At 44.1% G+C, this 26,023-nt stretch overlaps 1 protein-coding gene across 2 annotated transcripts in view; it reads left to right on the forward strand.

Annotated features, from left to right (window-relative positions):
- The window catches only part of ARID4B (AT-rich interaction domain 4B), a 1,313,885-nt gene that overhangs the window by 1,091,444 nt on the left and 196,418 nt on the right, over nt 1–26,023 (forward strand). The gene's annotated exons all lie outside the window — the stretch shown is intronic.

Here is a 26,023-nt window from a genome sequence, read left to right on the forward strand (position 1 = left end):
TTTTAGACTGCAGAACATATAAAACAGCAGCAAGCTCTGCAGTCTGTGCCGAATAGGAGTTAGGTAGTCTAAACTGCACAGTTTCAATGGTTTCTTCATCAGGTGTATAATGTACTGCTGCAAAACCAACGCTGCCGTCTGGCTGGAGCCATCGGTAAACCAGACAGGTTCATTTTGCAGAACTTCAAATTGAATACGCAAAGAGTCAGGCAGCGGGGGTAAATTGGGCGGTACATTGGTGGGGGAACAGAGCACTGTTTTCGGCAACTGTCACCAATGGATCCAAACATTGTAGATCGGACACAGTCAGGGGCTGTATCCGGTGGACAATGCTCAATAAAACAACTTGGTATCTGTGTAAACGAGAGACAGTCATGTGACTAATGTTTTGATCTAGAAGGTACTTAATGTCGTGTGACGTATGGAGAACCACAGGTAGGTGAGGTATATAGCTATACAGTTTTAATACGGCTGTGGATGCAGCCACCAGTCCCCGCTCGCATGAGGCAAATGCCAATTCAACTGGGGTAAAATTCCCAGACAAGTATCCACAAGCTATATCCTCATCGTCCTGAATTATCAATGCAGACCAGGTTCTCTCACTATTGTTAATTCATAGGTGTATGTCAGTAGACACATTAATAGTAGCAAGGGGAGAACTCAGCATTACATCTTTAACTAATGAAAGCAAAGCAGAGGTTTCAGCATCAGAAAAGTCAGTGGGGTCATGCTTACAGTTTTGTTTTCCCAGCAGTTTCTGTTAGAATGGTTGTGTACGTTCAGAGTAGGAAGGGATCCACAAGCGACAGAAATTTAGCATGCCAGCTGGGGGGGGCGGAGCAAGATGGCGGCGGTACCAACTGCTCGCGTTAGTGAGTAGCCCATAGCTGCTGGAAATTTAAAACATCTCTTGATATAATTTCCCCGAAAAAATTTTGCCTTAAAATCTTTTGCTGAAATGCTTCATAGCAAGAGAAAAGGGATCATAAGGGTGGGGACCCAGCCCTCCCTAACTTCAACGCCCGTCCAGCAGTCTATGGAGCAGTTCCTTACACGGCAATCCACTTTTATAGCGTCAGGAGGTCCCGCTGATCTTTCGACGCAGGGAGGTGCCGAGATCTAGGGAATTGACACATCGTTGTCTCCCCCGACGCAACTCACGCCTTTGCAGCCGGTTGCACTCGAATTTGTGGGTGGATTGTCGACCTCGGAAGTCGGAGAAACGAATCTGCCACTGGGCCAGCAAATTGGAGCTCTTCCTGGATCTCCCATGACAATGGAGTCGAAGGGCCTTGAGCCCCTGCAAGGGAAGCCCCAAACATCTAAGGCTTCAACTGCAAAGGTGACGCTGGAGGCAGTATGGGAGGTGCTCCAGCGCTTGGACAACTCTGTGAAGACTTCAACAGGCAAGATTGACACTTTATCTGAAAATTTACAGAATTTAAAAGTTGCATTTACAACTATGAGTAACGAGTTGACTGAGAAAGTAAATCTTTTAGAAGATGATTCCGTCAAAATGAAAGAGGTAACATCGAAATTGATTCAGGACAAAACACAGATATATAATAGGTTGGAATACTTTGAAAATTATAACCGAAGATTAAATCTTCGATTGTTAAACTTTCCTTGTACTGAGGTGTATTCCCCCTTGGACACATTTAAGAGATATTTGATGGAAAATTTAAAATTTACCTCTGAGAATATTCCTCCTCTTAATAAAATATATTACCTACCTACAAAAAAACCAAGTGGACCTTCACAAACTCCTCAACAGCCTCAAGGAGATCTCAATGTTTCAGAACTGCTGGAAACATCTTTGTCTTCAGTAACAAATAGGCAAACATTGTTGGTCTCATTTGTATTCCAGCAGGATTTGGAATTGGTTAGGAAACTGGCTTTAAGAAACTTACAACTTCCATTTTATGGACAGAAGATCTGGGTTTTCCCAGATGTTACTAAATCTACACAAATTAGAAGAAAAGACTTTCTAGCATTGAGACCAGCTACCTTGGCGCTGGGGGCTACCTTTAATTTAAGTTACCCATGTAAATGCAACATAAAATATTTGGGTGTAAAATATGTTTTCTTTAATCCTGTTCATTTGAAGCAATTTATAGATTTGAAAAAATTGTCATGAAGCCTGTTGGATAGTAGCAGTATTGACCTTAAAGTGAAATGGAATAATTATAAGTGGATAAAACTGTTAAGCATTTCTTTAGTTTTTGTTGCATATAGATCTCCTGTGTGAAAACGGCTCTTGTCCCCTCTAATTTGTGGTCTAATATAGGATGCATAATTATGTTTCTTGAACTTAAACATTTTCTGTAACTTTGTTTTATTTAAATCTGATTTTCCTTTTCAAGCGTGACGAAGGCTTGTAATTTAAAAATGATAAAGAATTTAAAAAAAGAAAAAGAAATTTAGCATGCCTAGAACAGCCCTAAGCACAGTGACAGTAGAGGGCATTTGTAGGGCAGAGACATTTTTTAAATATTTATTTATTATTATTTAAACAATATACAAGTTGTAATAACAACACACTTGTGAAAACACAGAGATCATTAAAGGAAAATAAACATCTAGACCCTCAGGTCTCAACAAATGATTTTTTTTTTTAACAAATCATATCTCTTTTTCAGACCTCAATCTTCAGGGGGGGGAAAGGTGGTGAAAATCATATAGGAGAGATTAATAAAAGGAAACCTTATCTATTTGTTAGTGGCATTACTTCTGATGTTTTCTCGCTATTTCTTATAATTATTCACAATTCAAGCTTTTCCTATCTACGAAACTCTGTAATTGTTCAGGATCATAAAAAATATACTTGTTATTCAAATATTTGACAATACATTTACAGGGGTAGGCGAGTAGAAATGAAGCTCCCATCTCTCTCACTCTCTCCCTCTGTAACAGAAATTTTCTACGTCTTTCCTGAGTTACTCTAGTAACGTCAGGGTAGATCCATATTCTCTGACCATAAAATGGTTTCTGAAGATTCTTAAAGTACAATCTCATCAGTGAACTTAAATCTTGCTCAAATATTAAGGAAATAATTAAAGTACCACGAGTTGTCACTTCAGTTATAGATTCTTCCAATATGGCCGTTAAATTCTGGAGATCTATGTCATTACCCTCCTGTCCAGGTACATTCTTCTTTGCTGGCGTTTTTAAATAGTAGATTTTATTACAAGGAGGGATAGCTTGAGATGGTAAGTTCAGGTTCTCAATAAGTATTTTTTGAATAAATCATTTGAAGATATCCCAGGTATTATGGGGAAATTTATAGCTCTGAGAGTCAGTCTTCGATTGAAGTTTTCTAGCTGTTCCATTTTTCTATGAAGCAACAGTTTATCTTTTACCAATAAATCAGCCGTAGTCTTTATAGTTTTTATTTCTTCACAATTCTGGGATATTTTTCCATTGGCTCTGAACGTACCTTATCCAAGGATTCCATTAACTGAGTCATTTTTGTCCCAATTGAAGTGGTTTCTCGAACGGACATGGAAACAACTTGTTTTAGATCTTGAAGTGCTTTCCAAATTAAAGTTAGCGTTATTTCTGCAGGATCTGCTTCTTCCAAGCTTTCTTCCATTGCAAACTCAGGAGAGGCAATGCCGGACTGAGTGTTACCGTCAACGACTTCCGTTGCTTCAAACACGCCTTGCTCTCTCCTTTGTGTTGCCGGGCATGGAGGTGGAATAATCCCCGGGGGCGAGAGAGAGATGTCCAAACCCTGGGGCGCCGGCGCTCCTACGACAGCGTCCATAGCGGGTCTCGCCTCACCCGCTTCGCGAGGCTGATAGACCACGAAGCGCTCCAGCGTTTGCTGCTTCGGGGACGAAGTCCTGACCGCCGGCAGTTGGCCCCTGGTTGTCCCCTTTCTTTTAGTGTGGGGCATCGTAAGTAACTAGAATTCTTTTAGAAAACATAATTCAAGGCAGCAGGAGCGTCTCGTGTGTGCGTTAGATCGCCATCTTGCCACCGGAAGTTCCCCCCGGCAGAGACATGTTTCAAAGTGTCAGGACCGAGGTTTCTCACTTGGGAACCCAGATCGTGACCAAGGAAAGTGACTTGGGTTTGTGCAACTTTCAATTTTTTGTTATTGACTTTGTACCGTTTTGTGGATAAAAAGCCCAGAAAATCACATGTGACCTGAACGCAGGTATCAAAATCATGACAAGTAATTAACGTCATCCACATACTGTAGTAAATGGGTCTGGGATGACAAGGCATATCGCTTTTTAAATTCGCGGATATGCCCTGCCAAGGTCTGGGAGAAAATTGTTGGACTATTGGCAAAGCCTTGTGGTAGCTGAATCCACTGGTAAGTGTTGTTATCAAACTGAAAAGCAGTTAAAGGTCTAGAATCGGGGTGCAAAGGGATAGAGAAAAATGCGTTAGAGTGATCAATGGTAGAGTGGTATTTTTGCAGCGTAACACTGTGTAACAGGGTAGTGGGGTTCTCAACATTGGGAAAAATGTGTTTAACAACATCATTAAGTGCGCGTAAGTCTTGGACAATTTGCCATTGTCCAACTTCCTTTTTCTTGACCGGGAACAAGGGTGTGTTGTATGGGGAGTGGCATTTTTCTATAATGCCATGCGCTAACAATTTTTGTACTTGTTCCTGTGCTCCTTCTACTACCTCTGACTTTAAGGGGTACTGGGAGACTTTGGGTCCATCACACCGATGCAGTTACTCGATGTAATGGGGCGTGTGTTGAGTACCTCGCTGTAGGGTGAGTCAGGGTTAGCCCAGAGAAAATCGGGCAGTTTGTCCAACAGGGGCGTAGCCAGACTTGCGTGGGAGGGGGGTCCACAGCTTGAGGGGAGGGGGCACATTTTAGCCCCCCTCCCGCCGCCATCGTCGCCCCCCCCCTCCCCGTCTCTGCCGACCCCCTCCCGCCGCGAACCCGCCGCCGCCTACCTTCCGTTTTGCTGGCGGGGGACCCCACTCCCCGCCAGCCGACGTCTTCTCTCGTAAAACGCAGCAGCCGGCACTGGCAGAGAAAAGTCTTCATCCTCGCATGTAACGTGCAGGACGTCAGACTCAGAGAACAGTTCTGTTCTCTGAGTCTGACATCCTGCACATTTCGTTGATAACGTTTTTGACTATGATTATGGCAAATATTTAAAACACATTAGACGATATGTTTTTTTTTACCATTCTTAACTTAAAAGACAGCCTATACAAGTTACCATATGATCACTTCTCTAAGATTTCATTTTAATAGAGTATTTAATTTCGGTTTTTTTCATTAGGTGTTCATAATCCTAATTATTACATGATTTCCCATAGACACATATATTCCTTCTACAATTTGGATAGTACAAGTAATCAGCATACAGTGAGAAGGTAAACTATCTATTTTTATATATTTCCTTTTATCACACACAGTTTACATGTAATGTTAAACACAACATCAGTTGTTAGTCTTTTATAGTCCTTTTAGTATGTAATATTAGATACTGCCCATACAAAAATTGCATTAGATAAATAAAAAATAAAAATTAATCAATACTTGACTTGTGATTGTCATTAGTTTCTGCTATTGTATATTTATTTCATTTTTGTTCTTACCTGTTTTACTGTGTATTGGTTATTGCCTAGTTGGCTTGATAACTGTCAGATATATATATATTGTAATAACTGTAATCCCGGTAGCAAACCTTCAGGGGTGGTAGGCTCCCTTTAGCAGTCCACAAATAAAGTCCTTCCAGAAAACACAGCTTTTAGTTCCCAACAGTTTATTTCCCCTCCTCCACCAAATCTCAGTTCAAGGGGTTAAAGTCCCATTCGGTTTCCAAAATAAAGCAACAAGAAAAACACTTCCCTTTAAATCCAAGTTCTCCCCCCAGTTCAACAGCCTGGGTTTCAGTTTTAAAAGTCTTTCTGCTTGGGTGGTTGCAGAATGGCAGTACACCGCCCACAACACAGCTAATTGACTCCTGTGACCACCCACTGCCTTCAGTCCCTGCAACTCTGCCCCAAAGTACAATTACAGTCCATGTCCTCTGGTTCCTCCAAACCTGGTGTGTTGGTCTCTCCAGCCTCCCCTTCCTCCAAACACTCCATTAACTCTGCCTCTCTGCTAAGCTGTTGGTTGGAGACCTCCTCCCCCTCCCAGGTGGAAGGAATCTTGTACTGATTTCTAGCCCACGGGTATTGAGCTTTGTCATCCCTGCTCCCCCTTCTGGCCCTCGCCTGCCATTGCAGCTGCTTTCTCCAGTCCTTTTCCCCCTCCCTTCCACGTGGGGGCCACACCGGGTTTTGGGACCTACCACCCCGATCCCTTCTCTCAGGGCCTTGTGGGGAATGTAGTCTGGCCCCATACCTCCTCCTGAGCTGCTTAGACCCTCCAACCTCCTTACAACCCCCCCCCCCCTTCAAATAATTGCGACTCCCCGCTTCCTCCAGGCTACTTGCTGGGGAGTTCGCAATTCGGGACAGGGCGTCAGCGTTCCCGTGAAGCTTCCCCGCCCTATGCTGTATTTCAAAGGAAAAAGCTTGTAACGCAAAATACCAGCGGGTGAGTCTGGCATTCTGCCCCTGCATTTGTTGGAGCCATTTCAGAGGTGCGTGGTCAGTAATCAAAACAAAAGAATTGCCCTGCAGATAGTATTTCAGAGTTTCTATAGCCCACTTTATAGCCAAACACTCCTTCTCTATAACAGCGTAATGCTGCTCTGCCGGGTGCAGTTTCCTACTCAGAAAAAAGGACAGGGTGCTCCTCCCCTTCAAACTCCTGGGATAACACAGCCCCCAAGCCCGTCTCTGAGGCATCTGTTTGTAACAGGAAGGGCTTCTCAAAATCTATTCCTTTTAAGACCGGTTCCTGACACAGGAGGTCTTTCAACATTTGGAACTCCCCACGACCTGCCTCTGTCCACTTTAGGATATTAGGGCACCTTTTCCTCAGCATGTCAGTAAGGGTGCTTGACCTCTCCGCAAATCTAGGAATGAATCTGCGATAATATCCTATCAGCCCCAAAAACCCCCTCAATTGTTTTTTGGTGTGGGGCAGCAGAAAATCACGCACTCCTTGTACTTTATCCCTTAGGGATTTGATAACTCCCCCTCCCACAATGTATCCCAAGTATTTTACCTCTTCACTAGCAAACACGCACTTCTTTGGGTTCACTGTTAGGCCCGCCCGCCTGAGGGATTCTAGCACCGCTTTGACTTTGGGCAAATGGGACTCCCAATCTGAACTAAAAATGACAATATCATCCATATACGCAGCAGCGTAGTCCGAATGCCACCTCAGCAACTGATCAGCCAATCGTTGGCGGCACGCTGCCGCCCCATTTAACCCAAATGGCATTCGTCTAAATTGGAATAACCCAATAGGGGTGCCAAAGGCTGTTTTGGGCTTAGCCTCCTCTGTCAGCGGCACTTACCAATACCCTTTCGTAAGATCTAAGGTAGTTAAATACTGAGCACGCCCCAGTTTGTCCAGTAAGTCATCTATCCGGGGCATGGGATACGCATCGAACCGGGATATGGCATTTACCCTTCGGAAATCTATACAAAACCTCTGAGACCCATCACTCTTTGGTACCAACACCACTGGACTGGACCAGGGACTAACTGATTCCTCTATGATACCTAAGTCCATCATTTCCTGTACCTGCCTTATAATTTCCTTCCTCTTAAATTCTGGGGTTCTTTGGGGCCTCTGCCTTACAATCCTACCAGGCTCGGTGACGATATCATGGGCCACCAAATGGGTTTCCCCAGGTAGGGGATTGATAACATCCTGAAACTCCTCTATCATTTCCCTTACCCGTTGCCTCTGCCCATGGGATAGAGACTCACCAATAACAGGTTTCCCCCCCTCCTGTACATCACTTAGTTGAGGACCCAACTCCTCTTCAGAGACTGCCACAAACCCTTCTCTCTCTATCCACGGTTTCAATATATTTACATGGTAGGTCTGAATCCTACCTTTCGCATGCCTTACCCGATATATCCATGGGCCTACTCTGGCTGTTACCACGCAGGGTCCCTTCCACTGAGAAGTAAACTTATAGGGGTCTGAGGCCACCATGACGAGCACTTTATCTCCCACCTGAAATTTCCTTACTTTTGTGCCCCGGTCATAATACCCTTTCTGGCTCTCTTGGCTCTGCCCCAGGGTATCCTGCGCAAACGCCGTGACCCTCTGAATCCTTGCTCTTAACTCCCTCAGGTATGTACTAACCTCCCTGGGCTCTTCCTCCCTCTCTACCCATGCCTCCTGAATTATGTCCAGAATGCCCCTCGGCAATTGTCCAAAGACCAATTCAAAGGGGGATACCCCTAGGGATGCTTGGATATTCTCCCTACATGCATATAAAGCATAGGGTAACAACTGGTCCCAATCCTCATATTTCCCTTTCAAGCCTTTCCTCAACATCTGCTTAAGGGTTTTATTAAATCGCTCTACCATCCCGTTTGTCTGGGGATGGTAGGCAGCTGTGGTAATGTGGCGTATGTTAAAAGTTTCCCACAGTTCTCTTAACTGTCTAGATTTGAAATTGGACCCCTGATCCGTAAGCATTTCTCGAGGGAATCCTACTTCACAGAAAAGCTTGACCAATTCGGCGGCTATACCCGTAGCTCGTATATTTCTCATTGGGAAGGCCCAGGGAAACCTAGTGGCCCTATCCATGACTACTAAAATGTATGCAAAACCCCTAGGTGTTCTGATGAGGGGTCCCACAATGTCCATAGCCATACTTCTCATAGGTTCCCCAATAATAGGCAATGGTACCATAGGTGCCCTGGGAGGGTATCGGTCCACCAACCGCTGACAGGAGGGGCAACTTTGGCAATAATTCTGGACTTCCCTATGTACGCCAGGCCAATAAAAACGCTCCAGCACCTGTTTCAACGTACTCTGGGAGCCCTTATGCCCTGCCAAAGGATGATCATGGGCCCCTCTTAGAATAAGACTCCTAAAGACCCTGGGAATTACCAGCTGGCCTCGCACCGGTCCCCCCACCGGATCCTGTATTTCCCGGTACAACAATCCCTCCACCACCCGAAACCGGGGAAACCCGCCTGAAGGCCCCCCTTCCACTTGTTCCCAGGCCCTTTTTAATACCGGGTCATCTCTCTGCTCCTGGCCAAAAGCGGGAAATCTCTCCACCACCTCTTGTGGCCTCCATGGCATAGCCTCTCCTTCCCCCAACCTCCTTAGGGCCCTAGGCCGGCTATGCCTCTCCGCCTGCCGTGTTTCTCTAGCCTTCCTCCCTTTACCCGGTTCTCCCATTATCTCCACATGGACAGGGAAGAGCTGTCCTACCGAATCCTCCCCCATATCCTGCGACCCACCCCGATCCTTCTGAGCCCGAGTATTCACCCACCCTGTGACCCCTTTCACCCCCCATACAAACAGCTCCCACTCCTTCCCCAAAATGAGGTCAAAAGGCAGTTTTGGCAGGATCGCCACATTAAGCCACCCTCTCCTCAGAGGGCTCCCTAGTTGGATCCTGAACACAGGGTAGGCGGTTGAAGACCCATGTATGCACCTAATCTGAATCATTCCTACATACTGTCCGCCCTCTTCCCCCATGGCGGTGCTCTGGATCCTATTCCACAAAACCCGGGACATCATTGACTGATTGGCCCCCGAGTCTAACAGGGCCTTAACTGTCACCCCTCCCACCTGAACCTCCAGGAAGAAGAAATCCTCGGGGTCTGTTCCCATATGTCCCGCAAAACCTAATCTTTCCCTACACTCCTTCAGCATGTGGCCGGGCTTCCCACATCTAAAACACCTTCTTCCCCCTGGACTGGGACCCGGGTCCCTACGACCCTCCTCCCTTTTTCCCCCAGTCCCCGTCTTGGCATGAGTACTTCCCCCTTGACCCCTACCCTCTTGGCTACTAGGGAGGAAGGGGTTAGTAGGCTGTCTCCCTGCCTCAAAATACAGTTCAGCTCCATGAATCACCCCTTCCAATGAGCGCACCCCTTGCTTAATGAGCCACTCGCGCACTGGGGTGGGTATAGCAAACAAAAACTGTTCCACTATAATCTCCTCCACCACCTGTTCTGCAGTCTTCTGTTGCGGCTCCAGCCATTTATAGGCTAAGTCTTTCCGTCTCTGGGCAAAAGCCTGGGGCCGCACTTCCCTCCCCGTAGTAGTCTCCCTAAAAAGTCTTCTATAATGGTCTCTAGTAAGACCTAATCTATTTTTAATGGCCGCCACTACCTGCTCATAATCCATGGAGCTGTCCGCAGGCATGGCCCGGTATGCAGCCAGAGCTTCCCCAGCTAGGCTTCCTGCCAGTCGAACAGCCCACTGTTCTTTCGGCCATTGCACTGCCCTGGCGATCCTCTCAAATGTAGCAATAAAGTCATCCACATCATCACCCTTCCCCATTCGTCCCAAAGAAAAGGGTCCAAACGGAGGGGTTCCTACTCCCATGGGTAAACCGGCCACTGTACCCGGGGCTGCAACTTTATCCAACAGTCTCCCTATGGCTTGCATCTGACCTTGCACTGCCTGGAGCAGAGGTACATGCTGTTCCTTGGTGGCTTCCACCACTTGCTGCAAGACCTGTTGCGCCCCCTCCTGCTGCTTCTGAAGCTGCGCAGCCATCCAGTGAAGCATTTCTTTCTGCTCCATCCTGCCTGGTCTGGAATACCCTGAAAAGAAAACCAAAAACACCAAGTGCGATACCACTTTTTTTTTTTTCTTAATTCCTAATTTGTACTGCTCTTCTCCCACCACTCCCCTTTTACACTACCCCGCCTGGGTTCCTTGGCATGACCTGTGTTCCCCCCTTAGCTTCACACTTCAATCCAGCATTGATCCCCCTTCAGGTACCTCTTACCTGGGGTAACCGCTGGTCTTCGCTTTGCTAAGGGTGGCCTTGTCAGCTTCACTCCGGCTGCTCTGAGGTAGCTTCAATCGAATCCCATCTGGGGTGCCACTGTAATAACTGTAATCCCGGTAGCAAACCTTCAGGGGTGGTAGGCTCCCTTTAGCAGTCCACAAATAAAGTCCTTCCAGAAAACACAGCTTTTAGTTCCCAACAGTTTATTTCCCCTCCTCCACCAAATCTCAGTTGAAGGGGTAAAAGTCCCATTCGGTTTCCAAAATAAAGCAACAAGAAAAAAACTTCCCTTTAAATCCAAGTTCTCCCCCCAGTTCAACAGCCTGGGTTTCAGTTTTAAAAGTCTTTCTGCTTGGGTGGTTGCAGAATGGCAGTACACCGCCCACAACACAGCTAATTGACTCCTGTGACCACCCACTGCCTTCAATCCCTGCAACTCTGCCTCAAAGTACAATTACAGTCCATGTCCTCTGGTTCCTCCAAACCTGGTGTGTTGGTCTCTCCAGCCTCCCCTTCCTCCAAACACTCCATTAACTCTGCCTCTCTGCTAGGCTGTTGGTTGGAGACCTCCTCCCCCTCCCAGGTGGAAGGAATCTTGTACTGATTTCTAATCCACGGGTATTGAGCTTTGTCATCCCTGCTCCCCCTTCTGGCCCTCGCCTGCCATCGCAGCTGCTCTCTCCAGTCCTTTTCCCCCTCCCTTCCACGTGGGGGCCACACCGGGTTTTGGGACCTACCACCCCGATCCCTTCTCTCAGGGCCTTGTGGGGAATGTAGTCTGGCCCCATACCTCCTCCTGAGCTGCTTAGACCCTCCAACCTCCTTACAATATATATATATATATATATATATATATATATGCATATATATATATATACATATATAATCTTGTGTACAGTCAATAGTATGTTATTTTTGTCTCGATAATCATACACTATTCTTATATCATGTACTTTTTTTAAAAGTATGACTGTTTTTGTTATGCAATAGGTTTGTTAAGTCAATATTTGTTCACTATATTTGGTTTTATGTTAATTTGATTACATCTCTTGCAATAGAAAGTTTTTGATATCTGTGATGTCTCTATACACTATTATATGCTGTATTTATTTTATATTATTTCTGTGCTTTGATTTGTATAGACTCCTGACGCAGGCCTGTACGGCCGAAACACAGCTGTGTCGAGTCCCTTTCTCCCTGCTATCCTTTGGCTAATAAAGTTTATTTTTTTAATTTTCACAATCTAAGTGTCATCCCCCCTTTTTTTACGTGTTTTTTTACATGATTTTTATTATATTTTTATATACAAATTTGAAGTTTTTTTTATATATTCTTGTTTTTCGATTTTTTATTTATTTTATTCTTTGTCAGTCATCTTCGCTGTTTTTGTTTGTTGTTGTTTATTGCAAAGACTGGTTTCTTCTATTTTTTGATCTGTGGCATCCATCCTTATGCTGCTAGGCCAGCAAAAGCCCTGAAAGAGAGAGGGAAGTCCTTCAGTATAGACTCCCCACAAGGGCGTCACTCCACCAGATCATCATCGAGCTCTAAGCCCCAGGTTTGGAGGGTAACATCATCTATGAGGCACTTGTGGAAGAATTCTAGGTGGTGTAGCTGGAAATAGCAGACTTGATAATTACTAGACTGGAGGAGAAGTTTGATACTGTAGAGGCCCTCCTCACAGCGCTGGAAGAGGACTGAGCAGGAGGAAAGAATGAGCGCTCCAAACTGGAACAGAGGTTCGAAGATCTACAGGACCGCATAGAGGGTCAAAAGAATAGAATCCACAAGTCAAACGTGTATCCTGGAGGGTTCTGAGGAGGAAGCACCAATCACATATGTTCAGAAACTCTTAAAAGCGTGCCTCCATGCCACAACAGCTCCCCCAGCCTTCAAGGTCGAGTGGGCTCACAGGAAGCTCTAGCCGAGGCCTGACCCCTCCTTGCTGCCATTTGCTATGGTACTGAAGCTCTTGCAGTATCCAGAGGCGGAACTGGTATTGCTGTAATCAAGAGGGTCTGCACATATGATAACAGAGATCTTCAGATTTTACAGTACGGAAGGAGTGGTGGTCCTTTAAGAAGACGCTGCAAGAGAAAGACTTGCATATCTCCACACTGCTTTTCCGAGGAGACTTTTTGGGGCTTTTTAGATTTTTGGCTTCTATACATAGATATAAAGTTTAAAAGATGGCATTTTATTCTTTATAGAAAACTGTATACGTACTCAAGTTGAAAGTTTACACTTATAGACTGACAGACTAACTTAGTGGTTTGGTACTTGGCTTTAACATGGAAGGTCAAGGGTTTGACACGGACTGTGCTAAACTTTTTTTTAAATCTGGAAAAACAAATATAGCCCTAGATGAGAGCTTTCTGAAAACATGTTATAATTCCCAGAGCCTAGCGGTTGCTTAGATATTAAGGTTTCAAAATCATGAAAGTAGACCTGAAATAAATAGTCACTGGAAAGAGATTAAAGCCTGAAATTGTAGGGGAAGAAACTAGACACTACTCTTCAGAGCATACTTACCAGGTTTTTGCATTTTTTTCTCCTATCCATAGGTATACATACAGTTTGAAAGATGTCATTATATAAAGGTATAAATGTATGGAAGTTACACTTAGTGCAGACTTACTATCATAGTGATTTGGCGCTTTTCTTCTGAACTTGGCTAACCACAACTTTTTTACATCATTAAACCAATTTTCATGCAATTTCATTGGTTTGTTCTTAGAATTAGCTTTGTAGTTGTTATTCCCTGCAAGCCAAGAAATACTTGTGCTGCTCGTACCATTTTTCCTTCATTTGCCCAACCACTCAGTTCATGCAATGTTTTTCTTCGAACTGCTAGGCCTTTAATGATGGTCTGCCATACTTTCTCTGTTGGAAAAAACATCTAAATCTCACAAATCTGTTACTTGGTTCAGTAAGCTTACTTTTTCATTTCATAGAAGCATGATCATATAAACCTTTAGTTTCAGACTCACAATAAAAGATGACAAAGTTTAACATTGATCCCACCAATTACGCTGTTTTATTTTACTATAATGGAATATTTTATTTACTTATTTATTATCTCATTTGTACCCCACAGTTTCCTAACAGTGCCAGGCTCAGTGTGGCTTACAGTGCAGCACAGAGGCAGACGCCAATGCAGTAAAATGAAGCTAATACAGCAGAAAACCTACAAGAGATAATGAGGAAGAGTAGGAATGGACAGAAGGTGAAGGGAAACTTAGTAAAAAAAAATGTTTTTATGCTATTCTTAGCACATAATTTATTTGATAACTAACACCATTCTCATTCCCAAAACCACCATTTGAATACAAATCTTTTATTTGTTTTGGGAACAAACAGAATAAGATTTAAAAACCGCCTATAGGGGCTTCCGGTGGAGCCGGGCAGCAAGATGGCGGCACTGCCGTGAGCTCCGTCATGCCACAAATGAAGCCCCGACCTTGACGGACAAGACCCGCTCCAGCGAACTTCCACCGGCAGACGGGAAAAAACGACAATACAAAGAGCAAACCCGGACGAGTTCCGAAGTCGACGACACCAGCGAGAGGTCCGCGAACACCCTCGCGGCTCCCAGCACAAGATGGTGGCCTAAGGCGGGAAACAGAACCAGAGCCGACATTGGGCGAACGGGTGAGCAGCATAGTTGGAAGACGGACGGGAACGGGAGCGCACGGGAACGAGAGGAGCATGCTGGGTCAATTAAACTATAACGCCGAGATCCATTCAGGGCCGGTACAGAGGAAGCTTCAGGAGTAGTGAAAATCAGCTACTACACAAGAACACGGCCCTGAGGCGAGACGAGGCCACGACCCCCCCTGGATAGAACGCTGCAATCACGGATGGCGACCCGTGGAGAGTAGTTCTTCCAAGTGTCTGCGAAGTGGGGATAAGTGCAGGTACAGAACGTCCGGAAGACCGCAGAAGTCTCCTTCCATAACCCTGAGTACAAAGGGGGAACGTTTGCATCAAACTGTAGGCTCTAGCCCATCAATCTAAGGGCACATTTAAAAAGAGCTTAGTGCAATTACGAACTGCACTGAGACATTTATGCTGGCTGCGGCTTTATAGATCCTCTGATCAACATTCACTGCTGAACCTGCAGCTGGGGTGAGAAGAGGCTGTGGATATCACCAGCTTGTGCATGGAGCAATTCTTGAAGCATATGCCCTCTGGAACCACACGCAGGGGAACGAAGTTCGATAAAGAGAAAATATCTTAGCCTAAATCCAGTCACAAAATGGCGGACCTGAAACATACAGGTGCAGGAGAATTTACAGAAAAACAACTGGCCCAGATCACATCGGCGGTGAGCGCAGCCCTCAGTCCAAGATTTGACTTATTGGCTGAGCAGTTGAAAAACTTGGTCTTCAATGGCAGATACAGAGAAGAGACTGGGCGAAGCCGAAAATCAGATCTCGGCTGTGGAGGATTCAGGATCACATCACTTGCAGGAGATTTCGAGTTTAAAGGAGCAGCTAAAGTTGCAACAGGACAAAATGGAAGATATGGAAAACCGGGCACGTAGGTGCAACCCAAGACTTGTTGGCCTTCCAGAGAAACTACCGGAGAAGTCGCTGGGCCCTCTTCTGGAAAAGTGGCTGAAAAAAGAACTGGCTTTATCTGATAGCTATGGAGAGCTGTGCATAGAACGAGCCCACAGGCTTGGACGTTGGCAACAGGGTATGCAATGCCCCAGAATTGTTATTATTAAAGTACACAACTATTTGCATAAAGAAGAAATCCGAGGTTTCAGGATAAAGTGAGATTCCCTTACATATGAGGGGTCTCCGATAAAAATCTTCCAGGACTACTCGGCAGGAGTCCAAGAGCAAAGACGGCGATTTCACCCAATATGCTCAGCGCTGGTCAATAAAAACACGAGATTTATGTTACTATATCCAGCCACTTTGAAGATTCAGCATGGGAACCAATGGCACTCCTTTCAGAAGGTCCAAGATGCTCAACAGTTTATGGAAAACCAACTATAGTAACAAAAGCCCAGAATGACCTCTGGTAAAATATAATCAATTGCAAAGGAGAAACCAGGGTCTCAATCAGGGGAAACACCAATGAGGGAACAGGTATTGCTACAAAAAGTGATTAGATAATTAATATGTGAAAGGAGTAGTCTCAGAGTAATAACTCACCCAAGCGAGGAAACGCCAAAGCGATTTATACCTCTAAGGGTGGACAAACTTCTCGATCATTGATCTACTCCCTAGTTTTTCAGTTTTTTAGTGAGCAAAAAACCCTGTGCTCTAAAGTAAACTTAACTTCACTCAATAATACCTGTTCTCTCAAGGTACCACACCTGAACCACTCACACTAGTACTCAATAATGATTTAGCATAAGTGCTCTCTCTTGAATCTTGGAACGCCAAACCCCACAATGGTCCATACGTAAAAGTTAATATTGTCCACTAAAGCGGGGGGGAGTAAGAGAAATTTTTAAAGGCACTTAGCTTTTATAAAGGTGGTCCGCTGACAGACGTATATAAGTCCAAAACTTCTTGTATATCAGCGTTCAACTCTCCCACCAATACTCCATTGAAGCACATAAAAAGCGTTGGGAGCAATTGCTGTCCATCCAAAAAGGTCCCACACGCTTTTAATTTACTTTAATAATCCACACTAATCCATTCTGAGGTAGCTTTTAAAGTAGACCCCATCAGACCTCTGCAAGTTCGACTCTGCAGGGTTTCGTTGTCAACTTCATCAGGAACTACAGAGATGAGACGGTCTAATGAACTGGAAATAACGTGCCTCTCCAAAATTATTACTCCTTATTGGTCTAGTAGTGACCATTTTAAATGCTCCCAGGCAGGAAATGATGTCAATACACAGGCTCCTCCTCCCTGTATTTGCCTGATCAATCTTGTGCGAGAACTTAAGTCCATAGAATCACCATTCAAAAGAATCAAAAAATGTCTGTGCTGTGACATCATCATCATTTTTGATTCATTTTTTGATTCTTTTGAATGGTGATTTTATGGACTTATGCTAAATAATTATTGAGTACTAGTGTGAGTGGTTCAGGTGTTGTACCTTGAGAGAACAGGCATTATTGAGTGAAGTTAAGTTTACTTTAGAGCACAGGGTTTTTTGCTCACTAAAAAATTGAAAAACTAGGGAGCAGATCAATGATCGAGAAGTTTGTCCACCCTTAGAGGTATAAATCGCTTTGGCGTTTCCTCGCTTGGGTGAGTTATTACTCTGAGACTACTCCTTTCACATATTAATTATCTAATCACTTTTTGTAGCAATACCTGTTCCCTCATTGGTGTTTCCCCTGATTGAGACCCTGGTTTCTCATTTGCAACAGTTTATGGACACAGAATTGAAAGATCCAGACCCTTGAGCTTGGATGTGGGCCGGAGGAACAGGAGCCGAAACAGTGAACCTCCTTGAGAGGAGGCCAGGGGACTGGTAACCGTAAAGAATGATGTAGTAATGTATAAGGTTCAGTGCTAAAGTTCAGGTTTAAAGTTGCACTGCTTAGGAATTTTTGGTCAGAATGTTAGGTTGTTTCACTGATCCCTGGGATGTGACTGTGATCTAAGACTCAGACTCCAGCTTACACGAACTGTAAATGCAGGGGGGATGGGAGCAGGACTAGAACAAAGTTGGGAATGGTCACGTCAGGGGCTTCAAGTGAGTAATAGAAGTCAATAAGTAAGAGGGTCACTGTGGGCAGGGGAAGGGGGGCGGGTAGGGCGACGGGACAGAGGGGAAAGGGAGAGCACAGGGATACCCCAGAGGGTGGCAAGTAAAGAGGGAAGGATTCCTGCAACTAAGAGACACACACCGTACAGGAGAGACACAAGTAAGAACTTATACAATCCACACTTTGTGAGGTTCAGCAACAGAGCTGGAATGATTATGTGCTTAATGTGGCGGCTGGGGAAGGGCTGGGACCCAACGGCCAAACGATGTGAAGTAACTCTGAGTTGGTATAATAATGCTGTCTGTAACACACTGTAAATTAATAACCTGGAATGTGGGGGGTATCACATCCCCGAGTAAGAGAAAAAAGATTTTAAAGCATTTAAAACATCTAAATGCTGACATTGTGTGTCTGCAGGAAACAAAATTGTCAGATTTGGAGCATGACAAACTCCGACAAAGCTAGGTTGGGCAGGTGCTATATGCTTCAGCAGATGGGCGGAAGGGTGGGGGTAGCGATATGTTTTCATAAACGTTTAGCCTATTCAGTAAAAAAGGAATTACAAGACCCTGCAGGGCGATACCTTTTGGTCAAACTATGGCTACAAGGGAGGGAATTATATATATTAAACATATATGCCCCTCACCACCGGAGAGGTCATTCTTCCCCAAATTGTTGAGGCAAATGACGCCATATCAGGGAAAGGAACTGATTGTAGTGGGAGATATGAACTGTCTGATGGACCCCGGGCTCGACTGCACAGGGGCCAGGGGTCACGCTCATACGAGCCAAAAAGCAGGGAAAATGTTGAAGGAATTTGGGAAATCTCTCTCTGTGGTAGATATCTGGAGGAATTTGCACCCAGAGACCAGGGAGTACTCGCACAGATCGAGAGCCCATGGAACATGTGGAAGGTTAGATTATATATTCATATCAGAGGCTCTGTTCCAGTATGTTAAAAACTCCAAAATAGAGGAGATATTGATTTCCGACCATAGTCCTGTCTGGTTCGAACTGGATACCCCTTGTAGTTTCCCGTCGACCAGACGCTGGAGATTTCCAAGCTACTTAGCTAATGATAAATCATTTCAGAAATTCTTGATGTCACGGTGGAAGGAATACACACATTTCAACAAAGCCCACCAAACTAACCCCCAGTTATTTTGGTGTACAGGAAAGGCCGTTTTGCGGGGAGATCTGATTGCGTATGTAGCTGCCATACGAAAGAAATCTGCTTGTAGCCTTGTTAGTTTGAACAAACAATTGACGAAGGCAAGGCGCCGACACTTGGCGCAACCAACAGAAGCGAATAAAGATAATTACTTAGCTATACAGGCTGCCATCAATTCATTGCTACATGAGAACCTACTTAGGGACCAGACCTTCCAAAAGTACAAGTTTAACAGATCTGGTAATAGAGCTGGGGGGGTCTGCTAGCCAGGATGGTTAAGAGGAGGGGAGGTAACCGGACGATTCCAGCAATTAGGGACAGCAAGGGGAACATAACTAATAAGTCAGACGAGATACTCAGAACCCTATAAGAGCATTTTACACTACTATATAGGAAGGACCAACCAGGGGGGGACAGGAGATAAAAGAGTTATTACGGAAGGCCCGCATGCTGCAATTTGGAGAGGAGGAGATAGCTTTGCTGGATTCCCCGCTACAGCCAAGAGAGTTGCAAGCCGCGATTAAGGGGCTAAAGTCCTTCTCAGCACCTGGGGTAGACGGATACTCAGGAGAGTTTTATAAAATTATGCAACACTCCCTGGTAGGCCCATTATTTGCTTATCATCAGGTGGTTATCAGGGATGGGAAGTTCCCGCCCTACGAGAATACCGCATACATATCCTTGCTATTAAAACCTGGGAAGGCAGCGGAAGAGCCAGAGTCATACAGACCTATCTCATTAATTAATGTAGATATTAAATTATTGGCAAAGATTCTGGCCGAGCGTTTAAAAAAGCACCTTCCCAGTGTCATTAGACCAACACAGGTGGGGTTTGTCCCAGGGAGGCAGTCAGTGCTTCCATGTAAGGAGAACTCTATTGGCCGTGGCACAGTGTAGATATCAGAAAATCCCTGGGATAGTAGTCAGTTTAGATGCTGCCAAAGCATTCGATAGGGTCAGTTGGGACTTCCTGTTTGAACTGTTGGAGTGGATGAAATTGCCTGAAGGGATATCGCAAGCAATCCAAGCCCTCTATACTGATATGAACGCACAGGTAGCGGTTAACGGTGGCACATCACCAGGTTTCTCAATAGGAAGGGGGACGCGGCAGGGCTGCCCTCTTTCACCATTACTGTTTGATCTGACACTGGAACCGCTGCTTAGGCTCCTAGACTTAGACCCCGGGATTAGCGAGGTGCGCTTGGGAGAGCAAGAGGTGAGAGTCCTAGCATACGCGGATGACATTCTTATGTTGCTTACCGACCCTCAGCAATCACTAGAAACTGCACTGACAGTGATTCAGGAGTATGGTAACTTGTCAGGGTTCACCCTGAACTATGATAAGTTGGGTGCAATGCCTTTAGATGAAACCGTTAAAGCAAAATGGCAGGGGGGTTCCCCATTAAATGGGTAGATTCTAAATTGAAATATCTGGGGGTGATTATTTCCAATAGTAACGCTTCACTGTATAGAGACAATGTTGACCCACTCCTGGACATGACTAAGTGTTAATTGTCTATGTGGCAGGAATTGCCACTTACAATTTGGGGCCGAATTGCGCTTTTCAATATGATGATTGCCCCCAAGTGGCTATATATATTTCAGCAGTTACCCCTCTTTTTAAAGTCCAAGGATGACAAAAAAAAATTCTTTAAAATAATACAGGGTTACTTGTGGCAAGGGAAAAAACCTACATTAACTTACGATCAACTAACAACACCACGGGATGTGGGAGGAATGGGTCTTTTGAATATTAAGTTCCTGACAGTTGCTTGCTCCATGAGACATATTAATGACTGGTATCGGGGGACCTCGGATTTCTGCTTGACGTCTGTGGAGATTTCCAGAATCCCTGGGGTACATTTCAGTTCTATGCTGCATACCGGGGCCACCCTGCCCGCAGACGTATTTAAAATACACCCACTGTTGCGAGCTCTCAGGGAGACCTGGAGATGGATTTGTAGGAGACACCATTTTTCGGCTCAGGTATCTCCCTGGCTGTCGATCTGTAACAATCCGGCTTTTCCACCAGGACAAGGGGGCGGAACCTTTAGCAAATGGGAAAATCAGGGGAAAGTGTACTTAGCACACATTGTGACAGAAGAAGGGAAAATATACTCCTATCCAGAGCTTCAACAAAAGTATAAGATTTTGGGGGTCAACCACTTTGCCTATCACCAATTAAAACATTATTTGGCCTCTTTAGAGTGGACAGATCTTACAGAGGATGTGGTGGAGGTCCTTTCAGAGGATTTCACCCTGGGAGCCCAATTTTCTGTCCCCCTGAAGTTTCATCAGCAGCAGCTTAAAGACTCAACTGCAGAGCTGGATTATATAGGGTTGGCTCGGAAGTGGTCGCGGAATCTGGACTGTGGGATCTCTCCTGAGGTCTGTAGAATGTACTTGCAATCCTTATACAGACAAAGGCTTTTGGTACCGCAGAGAGAGAGGTTATATAAGTGGCTACTAAGAACCCACATATCCCCGAGTAGAGCATTCAAAGCTGGGTTTGCTGAAAATGGGAACTGCCCGAAATGCAAACACGGAATGGCCTCTCTAGGACATATGCTTTGGAGCTGTAAATACGTAGAAAGGTTTTGGCAAAGGGTGGGGTGTGAGGTAGATCAGATTTGGCAATGTATTTTCATTAGGGATCCCCAAATACTATTTAATATTTTTCAATATACAACAGAACCTCCAGAGGGATTTAAGGCGTTTTTACGAATGGGGGTGTACTATGGTATTAACTCAATCTTGCAGTTTTGGAGAACTAAGGAAGAGCCTCCTTTGCAGGTGTGGTGGGCTCAATTGCTTAAGCAAATGCGAGTCGACCGGTGTGGAGTCAGAGAGATGGACAGTATACCGGGCCAGCGGTTCAGGGCGCAGTAGGAGCCGCTGTGGGATACTCTACCTCCTAGAGGGAGGAGTTATTTGCTAAAATTTTAGAGCTGCTAAAACAGTACAATGGATTCATGGTTCTGAGGGGATGAGAGGGAAGAATATGAGACAACTGTGCAATTTCATTCAAACAGGCAATGATAGACGCCTAGCTCCCCAAGGTGGACTAGCAGGGTTACCAAGAAGGGGCTGGAAAAGACATGTATGACAAGAGGGCCTTCCTATAACACGAAACGTCAGGTGGGTTCACCTGAGTGCTCGTCTGTCGGTTTAGTGGAGCACGAAAGCTTCTGGCTCTGTAACTTGAACTTGTTCTCACTTGGATCTAATGTGGACGGATTTGGAAAGGTGTCAGGCTCTGGGCAAGAAAATGGGGGGTGGGAAGAGCGAAGGGAAGGGCGGGGGAATAGAAAAGGAACTCGCCGTTGAGTGTAGGAGGACTATAAGGAATTGTTGCACTTGCCCTATATATTCTGTAGGTTCTGTGTGATTGGGTTAATTATGGAATGGAGGAGAGCTATCAGAGACCAGACTCTCTCTCTGTAACGAGAAAGTTGATGACAAGAGGAATGTATGACAGGGTGAGTCTACTTATTTAATTTAATTGGAACTAACTAGTAAACTAAATTCGGATGGGGTGGGGTGGGAAGGGGCAAAGGACATAGCGGTCAAAATTTAAATGATGGGATCACTATCAAGTTTGCACTCAGTTTGTTTGGGGTTGAATGAACGCAAGTTACAATTGTCGATTAGCTTTATACTATGTTACTAAGAGAATGATGATCCACAAATGAGGGAGGAAGGGAGTAACTTCAAAGAAGAGGGGAGGGGTATAGGAATGGATAGGGTGGGGAGAAAAGGGGAAATTCAATGACTACTTTATTAGCCTATCTCTGTTTAGTTTGTTTAAACGGTATGTTATCTGATTTGTGTATAATGTGTTTGTTGACTGTTTAATTGATTCTGTCATCAATAAAAACTGTTCAGTCCTAAAAAAAAACACCTATTATACTCACATTATACAAATACAGAATTTTGGGAACTATGTAAATTTTAAGAAAATTTCAAGGAACTATCACAAAAAATATATATAGACTAGCAAAGAAAAATGTTCTGATTCTAGCACAAAAAACAAGTTTTAAAGTATATAATGCATCTTCTCGCCACCAACACTTATTCCTCTCACACAGGTTTCAAGCAAAATTTCTTTTTTAATTCCTCAACATTTCTAGTGTAGTTTCTCTTTTTACCCAAGCTCCTCACCTTTTAAAATTTACCTATTTAACCCATTAGTAAACAACCGCTAGGGGCAGACAACTGACAGCCTAACTAACACACCACCAAATAACCCAGTGGTTCCCAGACCTGGTCCTGGAGGCACCCCAGCTGTTCAGGTTTAAAGGATATCCATAATGAATATTTGTGAGAGAGATTTGCACTATTCTGGGAAAGGCCTGTAGATCTAGCCTTTCCCATGTATCCCCATAAACAAAGAAAATCCAAATCCAATGTAGTTTTTAATACCTTTCTAATTTCACTTTTTCCTGAGTTTTTTTTAATACTAAATGCAGTCAGACTATTGTCCATATTCTATTTTCACCTTAATCATCTCAATTTCCTCCCATGCAATATGATAACTACAAAACCTTCACTTTGCGCCTTAATGCCCATGTCTCACAGGTACTTTCAAATAACCAACACTTTTGTGGGACACAAATGAAACACTGAAGCTTCAAATTGATTTTGAAGACAAGTTACAGAATATACTGAAAATTGCACGTTTTTCATTGAATGATTTGTAGAATTCATATAATGTCAGACCAACATTTTTGTAATTTGTAAAAAGTCGTGAACTTTAAAACTTAGAACATAAGAGTAGCCATACTGCGTCAGACCAATGGTCCATCTAGCCCAGTATCCTGGCAGAAACCCAAATCGTGGCAACAATCCCAGGGTAAGCACTTGCTTCCCATGTCTGCCTCAGTAGCAGACTATGGACTTTTCTTCCAGGAATTTGTCCAAACCTTTTTTAAACCCAGATATCCTAACCGCTATTACCACATCCTCCGGCAAAGAGTTCCAGAGCTTAACTATTCATTGAGTGAAAAAATATTTTCTCCTATTTGTTTTAAAAATATTTCCATTTAACTTCCTTGAGTGTCCCTCAGTCTTTGTACTTTTGGAAGTAGTAAAAAAATCGATTCACTTCTACTCATTCTACACCACTCTGGATTATGTAGACCTCAATCATATCTCCCCTCATCTGTCTCTTTTCCAAAACCTCTTTAGCCTTTCCTCATATGAGAGGAGTTCCATCCCTTTTATCATTTTGGTCGCTCTTTTTTGAACCTTTTCTAATTCTGCTATATCTTTTTTGAGATCCGATGACCAGAACTGAACATAATACTCAAGGTGAGGTCGCACCATGGAGTGATACAGAGGCATTATAGTATTTTCTGTCTTATTCACCATCCCTTTCCTAATAATTCCTAGCATCCTGTTTGCTTTTTTGACTGCCACAGCACACTGAGCAGAAGATTTCAGTGTATTATCTACAACAACACATAGATCTTTTTTTCTTGGGTGCTGACCACCAAGGTGGTCCCTATCATCAGGGAACTATGATTCGGATTATTCTTTCCAATGTGCATCACTTTGCATTTGTCCACATTAAATTTTATCTGCCATTTGGATACCTAGTCTTCCTACAATTTTTCACAGTCTGCACATGTTTTAAAAACCTTGAATAGTTTTTGTGTCTTTAATTTTCTCAGGAATCTCTCATGCGGAATTTTGTCAAAAGCTTTCTGAAAATCTAGACACACTGGAAGACTGGGCTTCCAAATGGCAGATGAAATTTCATGTAGACAAATGCAGAGTGATTCACATTGGGAAGAATAATCCGAATCTTAGTTAACTGATGCTGGGGTCCATTTTAGGAGTCAGCACTGAAGAAAAATACCTAGGTGTCATTGTAGACAATACACTGAAATCTTCTGCCCAGTGTGTGGTGGCAGCCAAAAAAGCAAACAGGATGCTAGGAATTATTAAGAGGGGGATACAAAACAATAAAATACAATAAAATGTATATTTTATTATTTACCCACAAAGGATCAATGCAGATTACAATGTAAGTATGCAAAATAAGACCAATGATATCACTGAATTGTTTGTGCGTCCTCACCTTGAGTATGAATTCTGGTCGCTGTATCTCAAAAAAGATATAGCGGAATTAGAAAAGGTTCAGAAGAGCAACCAAAATGATAGAGGGGATGGAACTGCTTCCGTATGAGGAAAGGCTAAATAGATTAAGGATCTTCAGCTTGGAAAAGAGATGACTGGAGGGAGGGGGGGGATATGATTGATATTTACAAAATCCTGAGTGGTGTAGAGCAGGTGGAGGTGAATTGATTTTTCACTCATTCAGAAAGTACAAAGACCAGGGGACACTCAAATTGCATGGAAAGACTTTTAAAACAAATAGGAAGAAATATTTTTTTCACTGAAATAGTGAAGCTGTGGAACTTGTTGTCAGAGGATGTGGTATCAGCGGTTAACATATCTGGGTTTAAAGGGTTGGACAAGTTCCTGGAGGAGAAGTCCATAGTCTCTTATTGAGATGGACATGGGTAAAGTCAGTTATTGACCTGGGATTGGTACCATGGAATGGTGCTACTAATTGGGTTTCTGCCAGGTACTTCTGAAGCAGGATACTGGGCTAGATGGACTATTGATATGGGCTGAGGTGTGGAATCAGATACTAACTTGGATAGGGGAAACTTGTCAGGATGACAAAGCTGCATGTTTGTTGGATCTTATCCCCAATTGGGTGCCTCAGGATGGCCCACCACAGGGTATTGTACATATTCGGGTATTGGCAGCGAAAATTTTCATAGCTAGGGCCTGGAAAGCCTCAGGAGGCCCTACATCACACTTATGGCTGGAGGTGATACGAGATATCAGGGCCTGTGATAAAATAACTAAAGATCTCCGAGGCCAGGAACAGACGCATGCTCAACTGTGGTCTTCTATGACAGGATTTTAGTATACATTGCCCAGCGTGTTGCTGAAAGTAGAGGTACATTGGCCATATTGGTACATTACCCAAGTTATTGTCTAGGGCTGTACATTTGGATGCCCAGGAAGTTTTGGCTGTGTGCACCTATTTGCTAGAGGTTTTTGTTGTAGGAAATGGGAGGGGATGTGAGGTGGGAGGATGGATCGATTGGGCATAAAGGTTTGTGTACTCTCTAGTTGGGCGGGTGGGATATGTGGAGAGCTTTGTATTTGAAATAAGGATTGGATTGTTTATTTATTTCTTACGTTTGTATCCCACGTTTTCCCACCTATTTGTAGGCTCATTGTGGCTTACATAGTTCCGGGGCAGCACTTGTGGACCCTTGTTGGCATCTTATGCCCAACATACCATTGTTAGAAGTTAA

This window comes from Microcaecilia unicolor, chromosome 3, assembly GCF_901765095.1.
Source record: "Microcaecilia unicolor chromosome 3, aMicUni1.1, whole genome shotgun sequence".
Classification (NCBI taxonomy): domain Eukaryota; kingdom Metazoa; phylum Chordata; class Amphibia; order Gymnophiona; family Siphonopidae; genus Microcaecilia; species Microcaecilia unicolor.